At 35.0% G+C, this 21656-nt stretch overlaps 1 long non-coding RNA gene across 1 annotated transcript; it reads right to left on the reverse strand.

Moving 5' to 3' along the window:
* Positions 1 to 20267: 20267 nt before the first annotated feature.
* LOC134842601 (uncharacterized) lies at positions 20268 to 21217 on the reverse strand. Its single transcript, XR_010162513.1, has 2 exons — positions 20812 to 21217; positions 20268 to 20614 (listed from the first exon to the last, which is right to left on the reverse strand). It is a non-coding gene; the product is annotated as an uncharacterized LOC134842601 (long non-coding RNA).
* Between the last annotated feature and the right edge of the window lie 439 nt (positions 21218 to 21656).

Raw genomic sequence — 21656 nt, forward strand, 5'->3', positions numbered from 1 at the left:
AAAAACATTGCTCTATGTTTTTTGAGGCTTTTCGGGGTCAAAAAACAAGATTAAAGAAAACTTCATTTATTGGTTAAGATTTTAAACTGAAGGTGATTGTAATCTGCATGCTTTTGTTGCAATCAGTGTTGATAGAACGCAAATAAATTGTGAAGTTTTTGGAAAAAAAAACAAATGGATGCGAGAAAGAAATCAGTAAATTTGTCGAAATTACGCGGTGATTGATTTTCCTATCTTACTTTCCATAACAAATACCTCTTCTTGCATTGCAAAAATCATTTCTTAATCTGAACAAAAAAACATGTCAAACCAACAGGAATCTTGAAAAATTTTGAGGTTAAAGCTAACTTTTGAGGTGGTAGTTAGTTCTCTCCAGTACTAAAAGAAAGGCTTTCGTTTCATTCAAAACATAGTGATACCGAACGCAAAATGTGATTTTTCTGACCAGAACATGGTGCAAGAAAACTTTTCGAGAAATCTTATATTCAATTGCATGTCGTTTCAAGGCAGGGCAACGCAAAGCAAGGAAGGGAATCGTAAAGCAAGGCAAGTCTGAAAAGTGCAAGGCCAGAAGGGGACAGGGTAGCGTAAAGCAGCGTAGTGCTAGGCATGGCAGGGCAGTGCAGCGCAACAAAAAATCAGTGGAAGGAGGTAAAGTTAGGCAAGGGCAGAGAAAGAAGGAGCATGCTTGCAGTGCAAAGCAAAGCATGACAGATTACCGCAGCACAGGGCAGGGTTAGCGAGACAGGACAGGACAAGGAGGAGCATGGCAATTGCGGGAAGCAAGGCATGACAAGGCAGGGCAAGGGACATCAAGTAGGGCAGCGCAAGGCAAGGCAGGGTAATGTGAGGCTTTTCAGCGCAAAGAAACTAGTGCAGGGCAGCAAATAATTATCTGTAAGCCTTCCTTGAAACTAAATCGAGATTTGAACTATTATCGAAGATAATTTGAGGTTCTTTATTCAAAAAACAATTCATTTTTTCCTGTTTCTCAATAATTATTTTCCAGCTTTCTGTCTGCGTGTTAACAGCTGAATTCTGAGGGCCGCTACCGCCAAAATTTAAGAAATTTATTTAATCACAAACCGACAGTGACTAGCGTAAAAGGTTTCAGTTTAAAATAAGTTTTCCAATGATAATTTTTTTCACCCTGCAAATTCCTTTGCGGTGTTTCTCTCGGCGTCTCGACCGCAGATTGCATAATTTTGATCAATCACCGAAAATTGTCGAGTCCATTTAATTGTCTGAGCGATTTTTGCATTAAGGTGAAGTTTTAATTTTCTTTTTGTATCTTCGTTAAAATTGATTCGCAAAAACGAGGATAATCTTTTCGAAAAAAAATTTTGCATTAAAGAAAATAAATTAAATGAAAGCAATAAAAAAAACTTATTTTGCAACTAATGACTTGTTTCGTTCAAGAAAAAGTTTGACTCGCTGTTTTTGTGGAGTTAATTCGTGACGTGTGAACATTGAGATACAAACTGAAAAAGAAATTAAAAAACTTTGCCTATGCTCCTAAATTTTCTAATTATGCATAATATGAGGTAGTACTAGATTCTCTGTGCACACATTCGTCGCAGTTGAGGCATTGACCAACTGCAATAAATCTTTCGATCTATTTGCAATGATAGATGCTTAAAAAACATTGCTCCATGTTATTTTTAAGCTTTTCGGGGTCAAAAAACAAGATTAAAGAAAACTTCATTAATTGCTTAAGATTTTAAATTTTGCATTAAAGAAAAAAAATTAAATGAAAGCAATAAAAAATTTATTTCGTAATCAATGACTTATTTTCTTCAAGAAAAAGTTTGACTCACTGGTTTTGTGGAGTTAATTTGAGACGTCTGAACATAGAGATACAAACTGAAAAAGAAATTAAAAGAACTTTGCCTATGCTCTTAAATTTTCTAATTATGCATAATATGAGGTAGTACTAGATTCTCTGTGCACACATTCGTCGCAGTTGAGGCATTGACCAACTGCAATAAATCTTTCGATCTATTTGCAATGATAGATGCTTAAAAAACATTGCTCCATTTTATTTTTTAGAGATTTCGGGATCAAAAAGCAACATAAAAGAAAACGGGTCTCGGAAACTTTTCGTTTAATTCCTATGGTTTTAAAGTGAAGGTGGTTTTTTTATTTTGCATGTTTTTGTCGCAATCAGTGTTTAGTTGAACGCAAGTAAAATGTGAAATGTCTGTGCGAGAAAATAGTCAGTAATTTTGTCGAAAAAACGCGACAAGGGGCTTGTTCCTTTTTTCATCGTACTGTCTACAAAAACACCTACTTTTCTTGGATTGCAAAATTATTTCTGAATCTGAACAAAAAAATATGTCAAACAAACAGGAATCTTGAACAATTTTGAGGTTAAAGCTAACTTTTGAGGTGGTAGTTAGTTCTCTCCAGTAGTAAAAGAAAGGCTTTCGTTTCATTCAAAACATAGGGATACCGAACGCAAAATCTGATTTTTCTGATCAGAACATCGTGCAAGTAAACGTTTCGAGAAATCCTATATTTAATTGCATGTCGTTTCAAGGCAGGGCAACGCAAAGCAAGGGAGGGAATCGTAAGGCAAGGCAAGTCTGAATAGTGCAAGGGCAGAAGGGGACAGGGTAGCGTAAAGCAGCGTAGTGCTAGGCATGGCAGTATGAATTGAATGTTTTTTGTTTTTAAGAGTCGATGGATGTAGTTTAGACTCTTATATAGGTCGTGATTATTTTTTTTTCTTTTTTCAGGAAAGTCAGGCTCAAATTTTATTTTCCGTGGTTTGGATTTTAAAGTTCAGTTCATTTCCTTTGTTAAAAGGAAGGCAAAATCCACTATCGACCAGAAAAGATTTTAAAAAATGAAAAACGTCATTGACTTCTAGTTAACAGTCGATAAACGTAGTTCAGACTTAAATATAGGTAGTGATGATTTTTGTTCTTTTTTTCACAAATGTTAAAATGCTCCAAGAAAAAAAGAAGTGCATTCATACTTATATGCCCATTTTGAGTTCGGTTCCAGTTCATTATCTAGAAGGTACGCAAAATGCACTCTCCAGCTATGAAAGCTGAAATGGCGCAAAAAAACGTGATCGATTTCTAGTTTCGAAAAAGGAGCTTGGTTTTTAGATTTCCCAGCAGAATACAAAATTTCCTGAATCCAGTTTTTTCCAATTGGTTTTAGTTGTGTCAAAAATCTAAATTTTTTTTGATTTTGTCAAAAATTGGCAATTATAATATTCTATGAAGTTCAAAATATATTTGGAAATTAGACTCGCCCTTTTTATTGTACAATTTTTTTTTCCAAAAAAAACTCGTCTATGCGAATCGATTTAATCGACGATACAAGAAGTCTTTTGATATACTTGCAATGATAGATTCTGAGGTTTTTTCAAGTAACATGCCATTTTGCTCCTGTTTCTCATTGACTCTTTTCCAACTGCCTGCGTGTTAACAACTGAATTCTAAAGGAAGCTAACGCCAAAATTTAAGAAGCTTTATTGGCATCAATTGGATTTTCGCTATTTTTCGGTTTAGTTAAAGAAAGTAGGTATGTTCAGTAGACTTTGTTGCGCCAATTGCATTAAAGTGTACCGCTGGAAAGTGATAAGGTTTTATTAAAAATTATTTGAACGAAGAAAGTGTGGGTTTGAAAATTTTTAAGTTTTCGACGAAAATTAATTATGGCTTCAAGATAACTGGTTTCTTTTTGATTAGAAAGTAATTTTTTGATCTGTTTTATTCGATTCAGTCATAATCGGACAATTATTAGCGTAGAGATTTTCAATTGAAAGTAAGTTTCGTCATGATTTTTTTCCACCCTGCAAAGTCTTTTGCGGTGCTCAATTCGGCGGTATGACCGCAAATTGCATACCTTGAGCAATTACGAAAAATTGTCGAGACGAATTATGGTGAAACTTTTCTTGTCTCGTCGACAAAATCGATTCGCATAGATGACAGTTTTTTTTTTAGAAAAAAATTAGTAAAATAAAAAGGGCGAGTCTAAGAAAACAGTGAATATAAGTTACTAAGGACGCGTTACTTACTTCGTTCAAGAAAAAGTTGTCCAACTGCAGGAAATCTTTCGATCTACTTGCAATGATAGATGCTTAAAAACATTGCTCTATGTTTTTTGAGGCTTTTCGGGGTCAAAAAACAAGATTAAAGAAAACTTCATTTATTGGTTAAGATTTTAAACTGAAGGTGATTGTAATCTGCATGCTTTTGTTGCAATCAGTGTTGATAGAACGCAAATAAATTGTGAAGTTTTTGGAAAAAAAAACAAATGGATGCGAGAAAGAAATCAGTAAATTTGTCGAAATTACGCGGTGATTGATTTTCCTATCTTACTTTCCATAACAAATACCTCTTCTTGCATTGCAAAAATCATTTCTTAATCTGAACAAAAAAACATGTCAAACCAACAGGAACCTGAAAAATTTTGAGGTTAAAGCTAACTTTTGAGGTGGTAGTTAGTTCTCTCCAGTACTAAAAGAAAGGCTTTCGTTTCATTCAAAACATAGTGATACCGAACGCAAAATGTGATTTTTCTGACAAGAACATGGTGCAAGAAAACTTTTCGAGAAATCTTATATTCAATTGCATGTCGTTTCAAGGCAGGGCAACGCAAAGCAAGGAAGGGAATCGTAAAGCAAGGCAAGTCTGAAAAGTGCAAGGCCAGAAGGGGACAGGGTAGCGTAAAGCAGCGTAGTGCTAGGCATGGCAGGGCAGTGCAGCGCAACAAAAAATCAGTGGAAGGAGGTAAAGTTAGGCAAGGGCAGAGAAAGAAGGAGCATGCTTGCAGTGCAAAGCAAAGCATGACAGATTACCGCAGCACAGGGCAGGGTTAGCGAGACAGGACAGGACAAGGAGGAGCATGGCAATTGCGGGAAGCAAGGCATGACAAGGCAGGGCAAGGGACATCAAGTAGGGCAGCGCAAGGCAAGGCAGGGTAATGTGAGGCTTTTCAGCGCAAAGAAACTAGTGCAGGGCAGCAAATAATTATCTGTAAGCCTTCCTTGAAACTAAATCGAGATTTGAACTATTATCGAAGATAATTTGAGGTTCTTTATTCAAAAAACAATTCATTTTTTCCTGTTTCTCAATAATTATTTTCCAGCTTTCTGTCTGCGTGTTAACAGCTGAATTCTGAGGGCCGCTACCGCCAAAATTTAAGAAATTTATTTAATCACAAACCGACAGTGACTAGCGTAAAAGGTTTCAGTTTAAAATAAGTTTTCCAATGATAATTTTTTTCACCCTGCAAATTCCTTTGCGGTGTTTCTCTCGGCGTCTCGACCGCAGATTGCATAATTTTGATCAATCACCGAAAATTGTCGAGTCCATTTAATTGTCTGAGCGATTTTTGCATTAAGGTGAAGTTTTAATTTTCTTTTTGTATCTTCGTTAAAATTGATTCGCAAAAACGAGGATAATCTTTTCGAAAAAAAATTTTGCATTAAAGAAAATAAATTAAATGAAAGCAATAAAAAAAACTTATTTTGCAACTAATGACTTGTTTCGTTCAAGAAAAAGTTTGACTCGCTGTTTTTGTAGAGTTAATTCGTGACGTGTGAACATTGAGATACAAACTGAAAAAGAAATTAAAAAACTTTGCCTATGCTCTTAAATTTTCTAATTATGCATAATATGAGGTAGTACTAGATTCTCTGTGCACACATTCGTCGCAGTTGAGGCATTGACCAACTGCAATCAATCTTTCGATCTATTTGCAATGATAGATGCTTAAAAAACATTGCTCCATGTTATTTTTAAGCTTTTCGGGGTCAAAAAACAAGATTAAAGAAAACTTCATTAATTGCTTAAGATTTTAAATTTTGCATTAAAGAAAATAAATTAAATGAAAGCAATAAAAAATTTATTTCGTAATCAATGACTTATTTTCTTCAAGAAAAAGTTTGACTCACTGGTTTTGTGGAGTTAATTTGAGACGTCTGAACATAGAGATACAAACTGAAAAAGAAATTAAAAGAACTTTGCCTATGCTCTTAAATTTTCTAATTATCCATAATTTGAGGTAGTATTAGATTCTCTGTGCTCACATTCGTCGCAGTTGAGGCATTGACCAACTGCAGGAAATCCGTCGATATACTTGCAAACATAAATGCTTAGAAAAACTTTGCTCCATTTTATTTTTTAGAGATTTCGGGATCAAAAAGCAACATAAAAGAAAACGGGTCTCGGAAACTTTTCGTTTAATTCCTATGGTTTTAAAGTGAAGGTGGTTTTTTTATTTTGCATGTTTTTGTCGCAATCAGTGTTTAGTTGAACGCAAGTAAAATGTGAAATGTCTGTGCGAGAAAATAGTCAGTAATTTTGTCGAAAAAACGCGACAAGGGGCTTGTTCCTTTTTTCATCGTACTGTCTACAAAAACACCTACTTTTCTTGGATTGCAAAATTATTTCTGAATCTGAACAAAAAAATATGTCAAACAAACAGGAATCTTGAACAATTTTGAGGTTAAAGCTAACTTTTGAGGTGGTAGTTAGTTCTCTCCAGTAGTAAAAGAAAGGCTTTCGTTTCATTCAAAACATAGGGATACCGAACGCAAAATCTGATTTTTCTGATCAGAACATCGTGCAAGTAAACGTTTCGAGAAATCCTATATTTAATTGCATGTCGTTTCAAGGCAGGGCAACGCAAAGCAAGGGAGGGAATCGTAAGGCAAGGCAAGTCTGAATAGTGCAAGGGCAGAAGGGGACAGGGTAGCGTAAAGCAGCGTAGTGCTAGGCATGGCAGTATGAATTGAATGTTTTTTGTTTTTAAGAGTCGATGGATGTAGTTTAGACTCTTATATAGGTCGTGATTATTTTTTTTTCTTTTTTCAGGAAAGTCAGGCTCAAATTTTATTTTCCGTGGTTTGGATTTTAAAGTTCAGTTCATTTCCTTTGTTAAAAGGAAGGCAAAATCCACTATCGACCAGAAAAGATTTTAAAAAATGAAAAACGTCATTGACTTCTAGTTAACAGTCGATGAACGTAGTTCAGACTTAAATATAGGTAGTGATGATTTTTGTTCTTTTTTTCACAAATGGTAAAATGCTCCAAGAAAAAAAGAAGTGCATTCATACTTATATGCCCATTTTGAGTTCGGTTCCAGTTCATTATCTAGAAGGTACGCAAAATGCACTCTCCAGCTATGAAAGCTGAAATGGCGCAAAAAAACGTGATCGATTTCTAGTTTCGAAAAAGGAGCTTGGTTTTTAGATTTCCCAGCAGAATACAAAATTTCCTGAATCCAGTTTTTTCCAATTGGTTTTAGTTGTGTCAAAAATCTAAATTTTTTTTGATTTTGTCAAAAAATTGGCAATTATAATATTCTATGAAGTTCAAAATATATTTGGAAATTAGACTCGCCCTTTTTATTGTACAATTTTTTTTTCCAAAAAAACTCGTCTATGCGAATCGATTTAATCGACGATACAAGAAGTCTTTTGATATACTTGCAATGATAGATTCTGAGGTTTTTTCAAATAACATGCCATTTTGCTCCTGTTTCTCATTGACTCTTTTCCAACTGCCTGCGTGTTAACAACTGAATTCTAAAGGAAGCTAACGCCAAAATTTAAGAAGCTTTATTGGCATCAATTGGATTTTCGCTATTTTTCGGTTTAGTTAAAGAAAGTAGGTATGTTCAGTAGACTTTGTTGCGCCAATTGCATTAAAGTGTACCGCTGGAAAGTGATAAGGATTTATTAAAAATTATTTGAACGAAGAGAGTCTGGGTTTGAAAATTTTTAAGTTTTCGACGAAAATTAATCATGGCTTCTAGATAACTGGTTTCTTTTTGATTAGAAAAAAAGTTTTTTGATCTGTTTTATTCGATTCAGTCATAATCGGACAATTATTAGCGTAGAGATTTTCAATTGAAAGTAAGTTTCGTCATGATGTTTTTCACCCTGCAAAGTCTTTTGCGGTGCTCAATTCGGCGGTATGACCGCAAATTGCATACCTTGAGCAATTACGAAAAATTGTCGAGACGAATTATGGTGAAATTTGAACTTCTTGTCTCGTCGACAAAATCGATTCGCATAGATAACAGTTTTTTTTTCAGAAAAAAATTAGTAGAAAAAAGAGCGAGTCTAAGAAAAGCAGTGAATATAAGTTACTAAGGGCGCGTTACTTACTTCGTTCAAGAAAAAGTTGTCCAACTGCAGGAAATCTTTCGATCTACTTGCAATGATAGATGCTTAAAAAACATTGCTCCATGTTTTTTCAGGCTTTTCGGGGTCAAAAAACAAGATTAAAGAAAACTTCATTTATTGGTTAAGATTTTAAACTGAAGGTGATTGTAATCTGCATGCTTTTGTTGCAATCAGTGTTGATAGAACGCAAATAAATTGTGAAGTTTTTGGAAAAAAAAAAACAAATGGATGCGAGAAAGAAATCAGTAAATTTGTCGAAATTACGCGGTGATTGATTTTCCTATCTTACTTTCCATAACAAAAACCTCTTCTTGCATTGCAAAAATCATTGCTTAATCTGAACAAAAAATTATAACAAACAAACAGGAATCTTGAAAAAATTTGAGGTTAAAGCTAAGTTTTGAGGTGGTAGTTAGTTCTCTCCAGTAGTATAAGAAAGGCTTTCGTTTCATTCAAAACATAGGGATACCGAACGAAAAAATGTGATTTTTCTGACCAGAACATGGTGCAAGAAAACTTTTCGAGAAATCCTATATTTAATTGCATGTCGTTTCAAGGCAGGGCAACGCAAAGCAAGGGAGGGAATCGTAAGGCAAGGCAAGTCTGAATAGTGCAAGGGCAGAAGGGGACAGGGTAGCGTAAAGCAGCGTAGTGCTAGGCATGGCAGTATGAATTGAATGTTTTTTGTTTTTAAGAGTCGATGGATGTAGTTTAGACTCTTATATAGGTCGTGATTATTTTTTTTTCTTTTTTCAGGAAAGTCAGGCTCAAATTTTATTTTCCGTGGTTTGGATTTTAAAGTTCAGTTCATTTCCTTTGTTAAAAGGAAGGCAAAATCCACTATCGACCAGAAAAGATTTTAAAAAATGAAAAACGTCATTGACTTCTAGTTAACAGTCGATGAACGTAGTTCAGACTTAAATATAGGTAGTGATGATTTTTGTTCTTTTTTTCACAAATGGTAAAATGCTCCAAGAAAAAAAGAAGTGCATTCATACTTATATGCCCATTTTGAGTTCGGTTCCAGTTCATTATCTAGAAGGTACGCAAAATGCACTCTCCAGCTATGAAAGCTGAAATGGCGCAAAAAAACGTGATCGATTTCTAGTTTCGAAAAAGGAGCTTGGTTTTTAGATTTCCCAGCAGAATACAAAATTTCCTGAATCCAGTTTTTTCCAATTGGTTTTAGTTGTGTCAAAAATCTAAATTTTTTTTGATTTTGTCAAAAAATTGGCAATTATAATATTCTATGAAGTTCAAAATATATTTGGAAATTAGACTCGCCCTTTTTATTGTACAATTTTTTTTTCCAAAAAAACTCGTCTATGCGAATCGATTTAATCGACGATACAAGAAGTCTTTTGATATACTTGCAATGATAGATTCTGAGGTTTTTTCAAATAACATGCCATTTTGCTCCTGTTTCTCATTGACTCTTTTCCAACTGCCTGCGTGTTAACAACTGAATTCTAAAGGAAGCTAACGCCAAAATTTAAGAAGCTTTATTGGCATCAATTGGATTTTCGCTATTTTTCGGTTTAGTTAAAGAAAGTAGGTATGTTCAGTAGACTTTGTTGCGCCAATTGCATTAAAGTGTACCGCTGGAAAGTGATAAGGATTTATTAAAAATTATTTGAACGAAGAGAGTCTGGGTTTGAAAATTTTTAAGTTTTCGACGAAAATTAATCATGGCTTCTAGATAACTGGTTTCTTTTTGATTAGAAAAAAAGTTTTTTGATCTGTTTTATTCGATTCAGTCATAATCGGACAATTATTAGCGTAGAGATTTTCAATTGAAAGTAAGTTTCGTCATGATGTTTTTCACCCTGCAAAGTCTTTTGCGGTGCTCAATTCGGCGGTATGACCGCAAATTGCATACCTTGAGCAATTACGAAAAATTGTCGAGACGAATTATGGTGAAATTTGAACTTCTTGTCTCGTCGACAAAATCGATTCGCATAGATAACAGTTTTTTTTTCAGAAAAAAATTAGTAGAAAAAAGGGCGAGTCTAAGAAAAGCAGTGAATATAAGTTACTAAGGGCGCGTTACTTAATTCGTTCAAGAAAAAGTTGTCCAACTGCAGGAAATCTTTCGATCTACTTGCAATGATAGATGCTTAAAAAACATTGCTCCATGTTTTTTCAGGCTTTTCGGGGTCAAAAAACAAGATTAAAGAAAACTTCATTTATTGGTTAAGATTTTAAACTGAAGGTGATTTTAATCTTCTGCATGCTTTTGTTGCAATCAGTGTTGATAGAACGCAAATAATTTGTGAAGTTTTTGGCAAAAAAAAAACAACTGGATGCGAGAAAGAAATCAGTAAATTTGTCGAAATTACGCGGTGATTGATTTTCCTATTTTACTTTCCATAACAAAAATCTCTTCTTGCATTGCAAAAATCATTTCTTAATCTGAACAAAAAAATATAACAAACAAACAGGAATCTTGAAAAAATTTGAGGTTAAAGCTAAGTTTTGAGGTGGTAGTTAGTTCTCTCCAGTAGTATAAGAAAGGCTTTCGTTTCATTCAAAACATAGGGATACCGAACGAAAAAATGTGATTTTTCTGACCAGAACATGGTGCAAGAAAACTTTTCGAGAAATCCTATATTTAATTGCATGTCGTTTCAAGGCAGGGCAACGCAAAGCAAGGAAGGGAATCGTAAAGCAAGGCAAGTCTGAATAGTACAAGGCCAGAAAGAGACAGGGTAGCGTAAAGCAGCGTAGTGCTAGGCATGGCAGTATGAATTGAATGTTTTTTGTTTTTAAGAGTCGATGGATGTAGTTTAGACTCTTATATATGTCGTGATGATTTTTTTTCCTTTTTTCAGGAAAGTCAGGCTCAAATTTTATTTTCCGTGGTTTGGATTTTAAAGTTCAGTTCATTTCCTTTGTTAAAAGGAAGGCAAAATCCACTATCGACCAGAAAAGATTTTAAAAAATGAAAAACGTCATTGACTTCTAGTTAACAGTCGATGAACGTAGTTCAGACTTAAATATAGGTAGTGATGATTTTTGTTCTTTTTTTTCACAAATGTTAAATGCTCCAAGAACAAAAGAAGTGCATTCATACTTATATGCCCATTTTGAGTTCGGTTCCAGTTCATTTGCTAGAAGGTACGCGAAATGCACTCTCCAGCTATGAAAGCTGAAATGGCGCAAAAAAACGTGATCGATTTCTAGTTTCGAAAAAGGAGCTTGGTTTTTAGATTTCCCAGCAGAATACAAAATTTTCTGAATCCAGTTTTTTCCAATTGGTTTTAGTTGTGTCAAAAATCTAAAATTTTTTTTGATTTTTTCAAAAAAATTGGCAATTATAATATGCTATGAAGTTCAAAATATATTTGGAAATTAGACTCGCCCTTTTTATTGTACAATTTTTTTTTTCAAAAAAAACTCGTCTTTGCGAATCGATTTAATCGACGATACAAGAAGTCTTTTGATATACTTGCAATGATAGATTCTGAGGTTTTTTCAAATAACAAGGCATTTTGTTCCTGTTTCTCATTGACTCTTTTCCAACTGTCTGCGTGTTAACAACTGAATTCTAAAGGAAGCTAACGCCAAAATTTAAGAAACTTTATTGGCATCAATTGGATTTTCGCTATTTTTCGGTTTAGTTAAAGAAAGTAGGTATGTTCAGTAGACTTTGTTGCGCCAATTGCATTAAAGTGTACCGCTGGAAAGTGATAAGGTTTTATTAAAAATTATTTGAACGAAGAAAGTGTGGGTTTGAAAATTTTTAAGTTTTCGACGAAAATTAATTATGGCTTCAAGATAACTGGTTTCTTTTTGATTAGAAAGTAATTTTTTGATCTGTTTATTCGATTCAGTCATAATTGGACAATTATTAGCGTAGAGATTTTCAATTGAAAGTAAGTTTCGTCATGATTTTTTTCCACCCTGCAAAGTCTTTTGCGGTGCTCAATTCGGCGGTATGACCGCAAATTGCATACCTTGAGCAATTACGAAAAATTGTCGAGACGAATTATGGTGAAACTTTTCTTGTCTCGTCGACAAAATCGATTCGCATAGATGACAGTTTTTTTTTAGAAAAAAATTAGTAAAATAAAAAGGGCGAGTCTAAGAAAACAGTGAATATAAGTTACTAAGGACGCGTTACTTACTTCGTTCAAGAAAAAGTTGTCCAACTGCAGGAAATCTTTCGATCTACTTGCAATGATAGATGCTTAAAAACATTGCTCTATGTTTTTTGAGGCTTTACGGGGTCAAAAAACAAGATTAAAGAAAACTTCATTTATTGGTTAAGATTTTAAACTGAAGGTGATTGTAATCTGCATGCTTTTGTTGCAATCAGTGTTGATAGAACGCAAATAAATTGTGAAGTTTTTGGAAAAAAAAAACTAATGGATGCGAGAAAGAAATCAGTAAATTTGTCGAAATTACGCGGTGATTGATTTTCCTATCTTACTTTCCATAACAAATACCTCTTCTTGCATTGCAAAAATCATTTCTTAATCTGAACAAAAAAACATGTCAAACCAACAGGAATCTTGAAAAATTTTGAGGTTAAAGCTAACTTTTGAGGTGGTAGTTAGTTCTCTCCAGTACTAAAAGAAAGGCTTTCGTTTCATTCAAAACATAGTGATACCGAACGCAAAATGTGATTTTTCTGACCAGAACATGGTGCAAGAAAACTTTTCGAGAAATCTTATATTTAATTGCATGTCGTTTCAAGGCAGGGCAACGCAAAGCAAGGAAGGGAATCGTAAAGCAAGGCAAGTCTGAAAAGTGCAAGGCCAGAAGGGGACAGGGTAGCGTAAAGCAGCGTAGTGCTAGGCATGGCAGGGCAGTGCAGCGCAACAAAAAATCAGTGGAAGGAGGTAAAGTTAGGCAAGGGCAGAGAAAGAAGGAGCATGCTTGCAGTGCAAAGCAAAGCATGACAGATTACCGCAGCACAGGGCAGGGTTAGCGAGACAGGACAGGACAAGGAGGAGCATGGCAATTGCGGGAAGCAAGGCATGACAAGGCAGGGCAAGGGACATCAAGTAGGGCAGCGCAAGGCAAGGCAGGGTAATGTGAGGCTTTTCAGCGCAAAGAAACTAGTGCAGGGCAGCAAATAATTATCTGTAAGCCTTCCTTGAAACTAAATCGAGATTTGAACTATTATCGAAGATAATTTGAGGTTCTTTATTCAAAAAACAATTCATTTTTTCCTGTTTCTCAATAATTATTTTCCAGCTTTCTGTCTGCGTGTTAACAGCTGAATTCTGAGGGCCGCTACCGCCAAAATTTAAGAAATTTATTTAATCACAAACCGACAGTGACTAGCGTAAAAGGTTTCAGTTTAAAATAAGTTTTCCAATGATAATTTTTTTCACCCTGCAAATTCCTTTGCGGTGTTTCTCTCGGCGTCTCGACCGCAGATTGCATAATTTTGATCAATCACCGAAAATTGTCGAGTCCATTTAATTGTCTGAGCGATTTTTGCATTAAGGTGAAGTTTTAATTTTCTTTTTGTATCTTCGTTAAAATTGATTCGCAAAAACGAGGATAATCTTTTCGAAAAAAATTTTTGCATTAAAGAAAATAAATTAAATGAAAGCAATAAAAAAAACTTATTTTGCAACTAATGACTTGTTTCGTTCAAGAAAAAGTTTGACTCGCTGTTTTTGTGGAGTTAATTCGTGACGTGTGAACATTGAGATACAAACTGAAAAAGAAATTAAAAAACTTTGCCTATGCTCTTAAATTTTCTAATTATGCATAATATGAGGTAGTACTAGATTCTCTGTGCACACATTCGTCGCAGTTGAGGCATTGACCAACTGCAATAAATCTTTCGATCTATTTGCAATGATAGATGCTTAAAAAACATTGCTCCATGTTATTTTTAAGCTTTTCGGGGTCAAAAAACAAGATTAAAGAAAACTTCATTAATTGCTTAAGATTTTAAATTTTGCATTAAAGAAAATAAATTAAATGAAAGCAATAAAAAATTTATTTCGTAATCAATGACTTATTTTCTTCAAGAAAAAGTTTGACTCGCTGGTTTTGTGGAGTTAATTTGAGACGTCTGAACATAGAGATACAAACTGAAAAAGAAATTAAAAGAACTTTGCCTATGCTCTTAAATTTTCTAATTATCCATAATTTGAGGTAGTATTAGATTCTCTGTGCTCACATTCGTCGCAGTTGAGGCATTGAACAACTGCAGGAAATCCGTCGATATACTTGCAAACATAAATGCTTAGAAACACTTTGCTCCATTTTATTTTTTAGAGATTTCGGGATCAAAAAGCAACATAAAAGAAAACGGGTCTCGGAAACTTTTCGTTTAATTCCTATGGTTTTAAAGTGAAGGTGGTTTTTTTATTTTGCATGTTTTTGTCGCAATCAGTGTTTAGTTGAACGCAAGTAAAATGTGAAATGTCTGTGCGAGAAAATAGTCAGTAATTTTGTCGAAAAAACGCGACAAGGGGCTTGTTCCTTTTTTCATCGTACTGTCTATAAAAACACCTACTTTTCTTGGATTGCAAAATTATTTCTGAATCTGAACAAAAAAATATGTCAAACAAACAGGAATCTTGAACAATTTTGAGGTTAAAGCTAACTTTTGAGGTGGTAGTTAGTTCTCTCCAGTAGTAAAAGAAAGGCTTTCGTTTCATTCAAAACATAGGGATACCGAACGCAAAATCTGATTTTTCTGATCAGAACATCGTGCAAGTAAACGTTTCGAGAAATCCTATATTTAATTGCATGTCGTTTCAAGGCAGGGCAACGCAAAGCAAGGGAGGGAATCGTAAGGCAAGGCAAGTCTGAATAGTGCAAGGGCAGAAGGGGACAGGGTAGCGTAAAGCAGCGTAGCGCTAGGCATGGCAGGGCAGAGCAGCGCAAAAAAAAAATCAGTGGAAGGAGGTAAAGTTAGGTAAGGGCAGAGAAAGGAGGAACATGCATGCAGCGCAAAGCAAAGCATGACAGATTACCGCAGCACAGGGCAGGGTTAGCGAGACAGGACAGGACAAGGAGGAGCATGGCAATTGTGGGAAGCAAGGCATGACAAGGCAGGGCAAGGGACATCAAGTAGGGCAGCGCAAGGCAAGGCAGGGTAATGTGAGGCTTTTCAGCGCAAAGAAACTAGTGCAGGGCAGCAAATAATTATCTGTAAGCCTTCGTTGAAACTAAATCGAGATTTGAACTATTATCGAAGATAATTTGAGGTTCTTTATTCAAAAAACAGTTCATTTTTTCCTGTTTCTCAATAATTCTTTTCCAGCTTTCTGTCTGCGTGTTAACAGCTGAATTCTGAGGGACGCTACCGCCAAAATTTAAGAAATTTATTTTATCACAAACCGACAGTTACTAGCGTAATAGTTTTCAGTTTAAAATAAGTTTTCCAATAATAATTTTTTTCACCCTGCAAATTCCTTTGCGGTGTTTCTCTCGGCGTCTTGACCGCAGATTGCATAATTTTGATCAATCACCGAAAATTGTCGAGTCCTTTCAATTGTCTGAGCGATTTTTGCATAAGGTGAAGTTTTAATTTTCTTTTTGCATCGTCGTTAAAATTGATTCGCAAACATGAGGATAATCTTTTCGAAAAAAAATTTTGCCTTAAAGAAAATAAATTAAATGAAAGCAATAAAAAAAACTTATTTTGCAACTAATGACTTGTTTCGTTCAAGAAAAAGTTTGACTCGCTGTTTTTGTGGAGTTAATTCGTGACGTGTGAACATAGAGATACAAACTGAAAAAGAAATTAAAAAAACTTTGCCTATGCTCTTAAATTTTCTAATTATCCATAATATGAGGTAGTACTAGATTCTCTGTGCACACATTCGTCGCAGTTGAGGCATTGACTAACTGCAGGAAATCCGTCGATATACTTGTAAACATGAATGCTTTGAAAAACTTTGCTCCATTTTATTTTTTTAGAGTTTTCGGGATCAAAAGCAACGTAAAAGCAAACGGGTCTCGGAAACTTTTCGTTTAATTCTTATGGTTTTAAAGTGAAGGTGGTTTAATTATTCTGTATGTTTTTGTCGCAATCAGTGTTTAGTGGAACGCAAGTAAATTGTGAAATATCTGTGCGAGAAAATAGTCAATACTTTTTTCGAAAAAACGCGACAAGGTACTCGTTCTCTTTTTCATCGTGCTGTCCATAAAAACACCTATTTTTCTTGGATTGCAAAATCATTTCTTAATCTGAACAAAAAAATATGTCAAACAAACAGGAATCTTGAAGAATTTTGAGGTTAAAGCTAACTTTTGAGGTGGTAGTTAGTTCTCTCCAGTAGTAAAAGAAAGGCTTTCGTTTCATTCAAAACATTGGGAAACCGAACGCAAAATGTAATTTTTCTCAGCAGAATTTGGTGCAAGAAAGTTATTCGGAAATCCTATATTCAATAGTATGTCCTTTCAAATAGGGCAATGCAAAGCAAGGGAGGGCATCGTAAGGCAAGGCAAGTCTGAGTAGTGCAAGGCCAGAAGGGATAGGGTAGCGTAACGCAGGGTAGCGTAAAGCAGGGTAGCGCTAGGCATGGCAGGGCAGTGCAGCGCAAAAAAAATCAGTGGAAGGAGATAAAGTTAGGCAAGGGCAGAGAAAGGAGGAGCATGCATGCAGCGCAAAGCAAAGCAAGACAGATTACCGCAGCACAGGGCAGGGTTAGCGAGACAGGGCAGGAAACTCGCCTTGAAATTAAATATTTCAGTTTCGGGACTTCAATTTTATCCGTCGAAACAAAATGAATGGTTTGAAAGATTCATCGCTTGAATAGTTTGTTTCCTAAAACCTTGACAATTTGGAACTAATGAGAGCTATCAAAATTGAATAGTTTCAAGATTGCAGTAATTACAATAATTGCTTCAAGGCAACTTAGTTTTTTTGCAAACCAAACAAATTTAATCTTAAAACAATTATAATAGCTTGATAGCTTGCTCTACAAACTTTTTTCAATTTTTTTGCCTTCTCTTTTTTTGCAACTCCAATCAGGCCAGCAAAACGCTTGAGAGCTTGCCTAAAATTACTTCAAAATCAGTCTCGAAAATGTTTCTTTCAAGTGCTGAAAAGCGGAAATCATGGCATTAAGGTGTCTCTCCAGGATTTAGTTGCAATTAAAGCGTTAATATTATGCACGCGATTTTTAAACGTACTGACTAATCAACAGGGTAAAATAATGCGGTGTGCCAGTTGCCAAGCATAGCAGGCTTGCGTCGAACAGAGTCGAACGTAATTTTCCTTCGGCCAAGACGGTCGAAACACAGCCAGCTTGGAATCGAGTCGGTCAAAACAGAGCCATTTTGGTTCAAATATAGCTATCTTTTGTCGAGTTGAGCGAAACTCAATTCGAATACCTCAGCCCGGGTCTTAAACGCAGTTAAGTCCGATCATGGAGATATAACTTCCCTAATGGGAAAAGTGCAGACTGGGTTGTTTAGTAAATAAGTTTCCGCCAAAAAATTGGCTGATGAATCCTAACCGATAACAATCGACTGACGTAATGAATCAACGTAACTATAGTTTTCAACAAGTTCATTGGTCAACGTCTGAAAAAGTTCTGGCCTTGACAGTGAAATGGTATATGAAATTCTATAGTTTTTACAAGTTTATTGGACAATGTCTGAAATAATTCTGGCCTTGACAGCTCATTGGCATAGGAAATGCAAACAAGATTTCAAATTTTCATTTGCATATTTTGTGGCTATTTCTTCAATTATTTATCCTTCAACAATTATGCGCCATGCAGATTTTCAGACAAAAAAAAACAGAAAACCTTGACAAATAGGCAAATGCGTTACTTCAATGAACAAATTCGATTTACTGTTAGCTTGAAGGTCACAATTTTTTCAAAAATCAAGACGGAAACTTCTTGACTTTACGCGAAAACTACCGTGCGAATTTTCAGGTTGTGCAATCGAGAAAGCCGGTTTTGGAGTCCTTTTCTGCTTAAACGGCCACAACCTGCTCTTTACAGGAAAAAATATGAATTTTGGAAAATTTTTTGACCGTTTCTTAGAACTTTTGACCGTACTCTGAAAACTTTTTTAATTTTCTTAATTTTTACATAATCAAAAATAAGATTTAAAATTTAACTGAAAGAGCAGGTTGCGATAAAGGTTCCTGCAGAATCCGTGGCTATTTGAAGTGTAATTTTATCAGAAATGTAATAGAAATGTTATCTCCTTGGGAAAACTGACAAATGTTATCTCAAAAAATTTTACTCTTCCCACTTATTTTAGTAGAGATATCTGGGCATTTACATTGATAAAAAATAAAGCAATGAAAGACAAATAAACGAGGTTCGAGTTAAGTTAAACCGATTTTGTGAGATGTTTTACGTGCGAAACATACGTTCAACCAATTGTGCAAAACGGCGAACTTGTTTATGCTGCTAGTGTTAAAAGCAAAATAAATTCATTGGAAAAAACTAAAAATTGATTTTAAAAAAATAAGGTAGTTCCCAGTATTGCTATCAGTCAATTGAACAAATCAGAAATCTGAAACAACTTTATATCGTTTATGAAAACAGACAATTTGTGTCTAATCGCGATCTACCAAAATGATCTGCTTTTTCTGAAAAGAATATATAAAAAAATGATGAAGTGTTAAAAAAGTTTTTGGGAACATTTTATTTTAATAATTATTATAATAGTTGGAAACAAATTTTGGGCAAATTCCAATTTTGAAATCACATGTTTCGTGCGGCATCAGTTTTACAAAATCAAAAAATCTAATACTTACCTCCAGCCACCCATAGTTGTTTCTGATGGTTGTATGGTGCCGCCCCTAGTTTTCTTTTGAATCTAGACATACCAAAATTTTGGTTCATATAGGTATTTCAACTTGGTACTTTTTAAGAAATCCATTTTTGGCCGACAGACCCTAAAATTTTTCTAAAGGCGCCTTTGGCGTCAATATATACTAACTTTGAGGGGGAGCGAGCGCCCAAAAAAACGCAATTTTTTTGTCAAAATTTTCCAAAAAGAGCCAAAAAATGGCTTTTTTACCTGTTTTTTCAAAAACTTGCCTGCGGAGCAGAAAATTTGGCCAAAACAGCGTTTTTATACTGCTTTAGGAGACCTCGGAAAATCAATTTGGCCGACCTAAAAAAAAGGTCGTCAAAATTTTCGAAAATTTTTTGAAAATCCGCCCCCCCCCCCTCGATCCGCCCCTGTTTCAACTTGGGTTTTGTTTTGATTTACGTCTTTTCATGTTTGTGTTTTATCGCTTCGCCTTTGTAATTAAAAACTATAATGTGCTGTATTTTATGATAGGAAACTCCAAAAGCAATTAAATTACCTTATTCCAACAAAATTTGAGTTGATAGTATACTTTGAAATGAAGGCAAAACTTATGATATTTTCATTTTTGCATAATCATAGTTCAAAACGTAGAAAAATTATAGTTTCCTTATATCTCATTCACGGGTGTGGTACTAATGGTACTTTTCTAATGGAAAGAAAATAATGGTACTGTTAGTCGGAATTGTGACTCAATTCGTTTGCCTATAATGAAGTAAGCATTGAATTCGGACCACGAAATCTAACGATGTCATCCGTCTCCTCAACATGGGAACGCCTACGACAAAATAATGAGAAGCAATGGCGCAAATAAAAAGCAACATAAGTTTGTCTTAACAGTCCTTTTCACCCTTTTCAAAATCTTTCGAAAGCACTCAAATAAATCTGATTATAGAAAATTGAACCTGAGTGGATATCTTCAGACGCATAGTCAAACCCATTCGTTTTGGCTCCCCGTAGCAGTTTAGTTCCTTATACCTGCACAAATTATGATAGTAATAAATATTATACCGTTAATACAAATTATAGTCACTTCGTCCTGATTAAAGGGTGAGAATGAAATGTTAACTGTTTGCCGTATGCGAGCTTAGTATCCAAACAATCGCTTACAGCCTGATTGAGGTCAATATTTCGGAACAAACTAACACCTCCCTTCCCTCCTCAGTCGTTTAAGGGGAGGATGTTTACTTCCAGTTCCGAGTTCAAGTTTTTAGCCAATCAGAATAGAGAATTTTACACGCAGCGCTTATTGGAGTGGTGGAGGATCTTAAGTTGATCTATATTTTAGAGGGAATGAGGGTGTTACATTGATCTGATTTTTCTTACAACCCGATCTGTGAGGAAAACTAAGTGGTTGAAGAAAAAAAATTTTCTATTGTGTTTGAGTTGTATACTCCATACCGTTAATACAAATTTGAATAAATTCGTCAAAAATTATTGGAATTGGTTACATAATTTTACTGAACTTAAGCACCATAATTTAATTGTGAAGTAATCGGATGACTGCAACTGATCTCGTCGAATCTTTGTTTCTGTTTTGTTCTTTTTTGCCTCCCCATTCTGTTTCTTCTCTTTCGTGAAGCCTCTTCTCAGTTGGACCCTAGTGTATGATGATGGTGGAGAGGTCACCTAGTCCTAGTCCTGTGCCCGAATCCATGCCGTCCATATTGAGTTTATCGTTGCTTTGTTGCTGGAGCTGGTCTGAAACAAGGCTATTAATTTTAATTAAATCTAACTGATACATATAATGATGAAACTTTGTTGATATTGATGCTTTGAATCCTGAATTCAAATAATCCTTTGAAAATTAAGAATAATTGCAAACCCAAGGACTTGTGTTAGAAAATTTTCTGAGCTTTGATTGAACTTTTCGCATATTTGGAGATAAATTTGCTTACGTGTAATTTTGAGGTAAAATTCACTCGACAGGTCAAAGTGGTTTTTATTTAAAATTTTTTATAATCCTTTTGAACTTTTTAGAACACACTTAACTTTGAAATTGATCGAAAAGTTCTTAGAGCAAGGTAACCTTTAAATATGGAGTCCGCCCTTTGCTAACTATGAATCTTTGATAAGTAATGAAATGTGAGGCGTTCAGAATTGAATTGGGTACACTAACAGTGGGGATATTTGCAGTGACTGTTTTAAAAGAGGACAAGTCCGATAATGAGTTATTGAGGGCAGAAACTACTGGCAGTTTCATTGGGCACATCGAAGTGGCGTGATCAAGTTAACGAATCTTATCTAGAGTTGGTATCTGATACCTGGTTAAATTAATGCATACAGAGGAGAAACGCATCGAGTGTGTCCTCACCGTGTGTTAAAAGAGATAATGCTGAGATGCGTGCGCTGATGATCAACTGTTAAATACCCGACGGGAAGAAAAATCAAAATTTCTCAATAGAAACAAATATTCTAACTCTTAGTGGGAACAAACAAATTTCCACGCTTGAAAAGTACTTTTGGCGTTATCAGTTCACTTAAATAGCAGCTTAAATAGCTAGGGTTTTTGGTTTCAATTAGTTGGACTTGGTTTAGCGAATGATCATCAAATGGATGATGTTTTCATGAACTATTAATCTCATCGCAGACTTTTGACAGTTTGTGTGCAGACAAAATAGAAACTTTGTCATTGCCATATTTGACAATAAGTGTACCATCCAAATTTGTATGAGAATTTGCAAGTTTCCAAAATTGGCAAATATCAAATAAATCAAAAAGAGAATTCTTGCTCACGGTATCC

This window comes from Symsagittifera roscoffensis, chromosome 3, assembly GCF_963678635.1.
Source record: "Symsagittifera roscoffensis chromosome 3, txSymRosc1.1, whole genome shotgun sequence".
Taxonomy (NCBI): Eukaryota; Metazoa; Xenacoelomorpha; order Acoela; family Convolutidae; genus Symsagittifera; species Symsagittifera roscoffensis.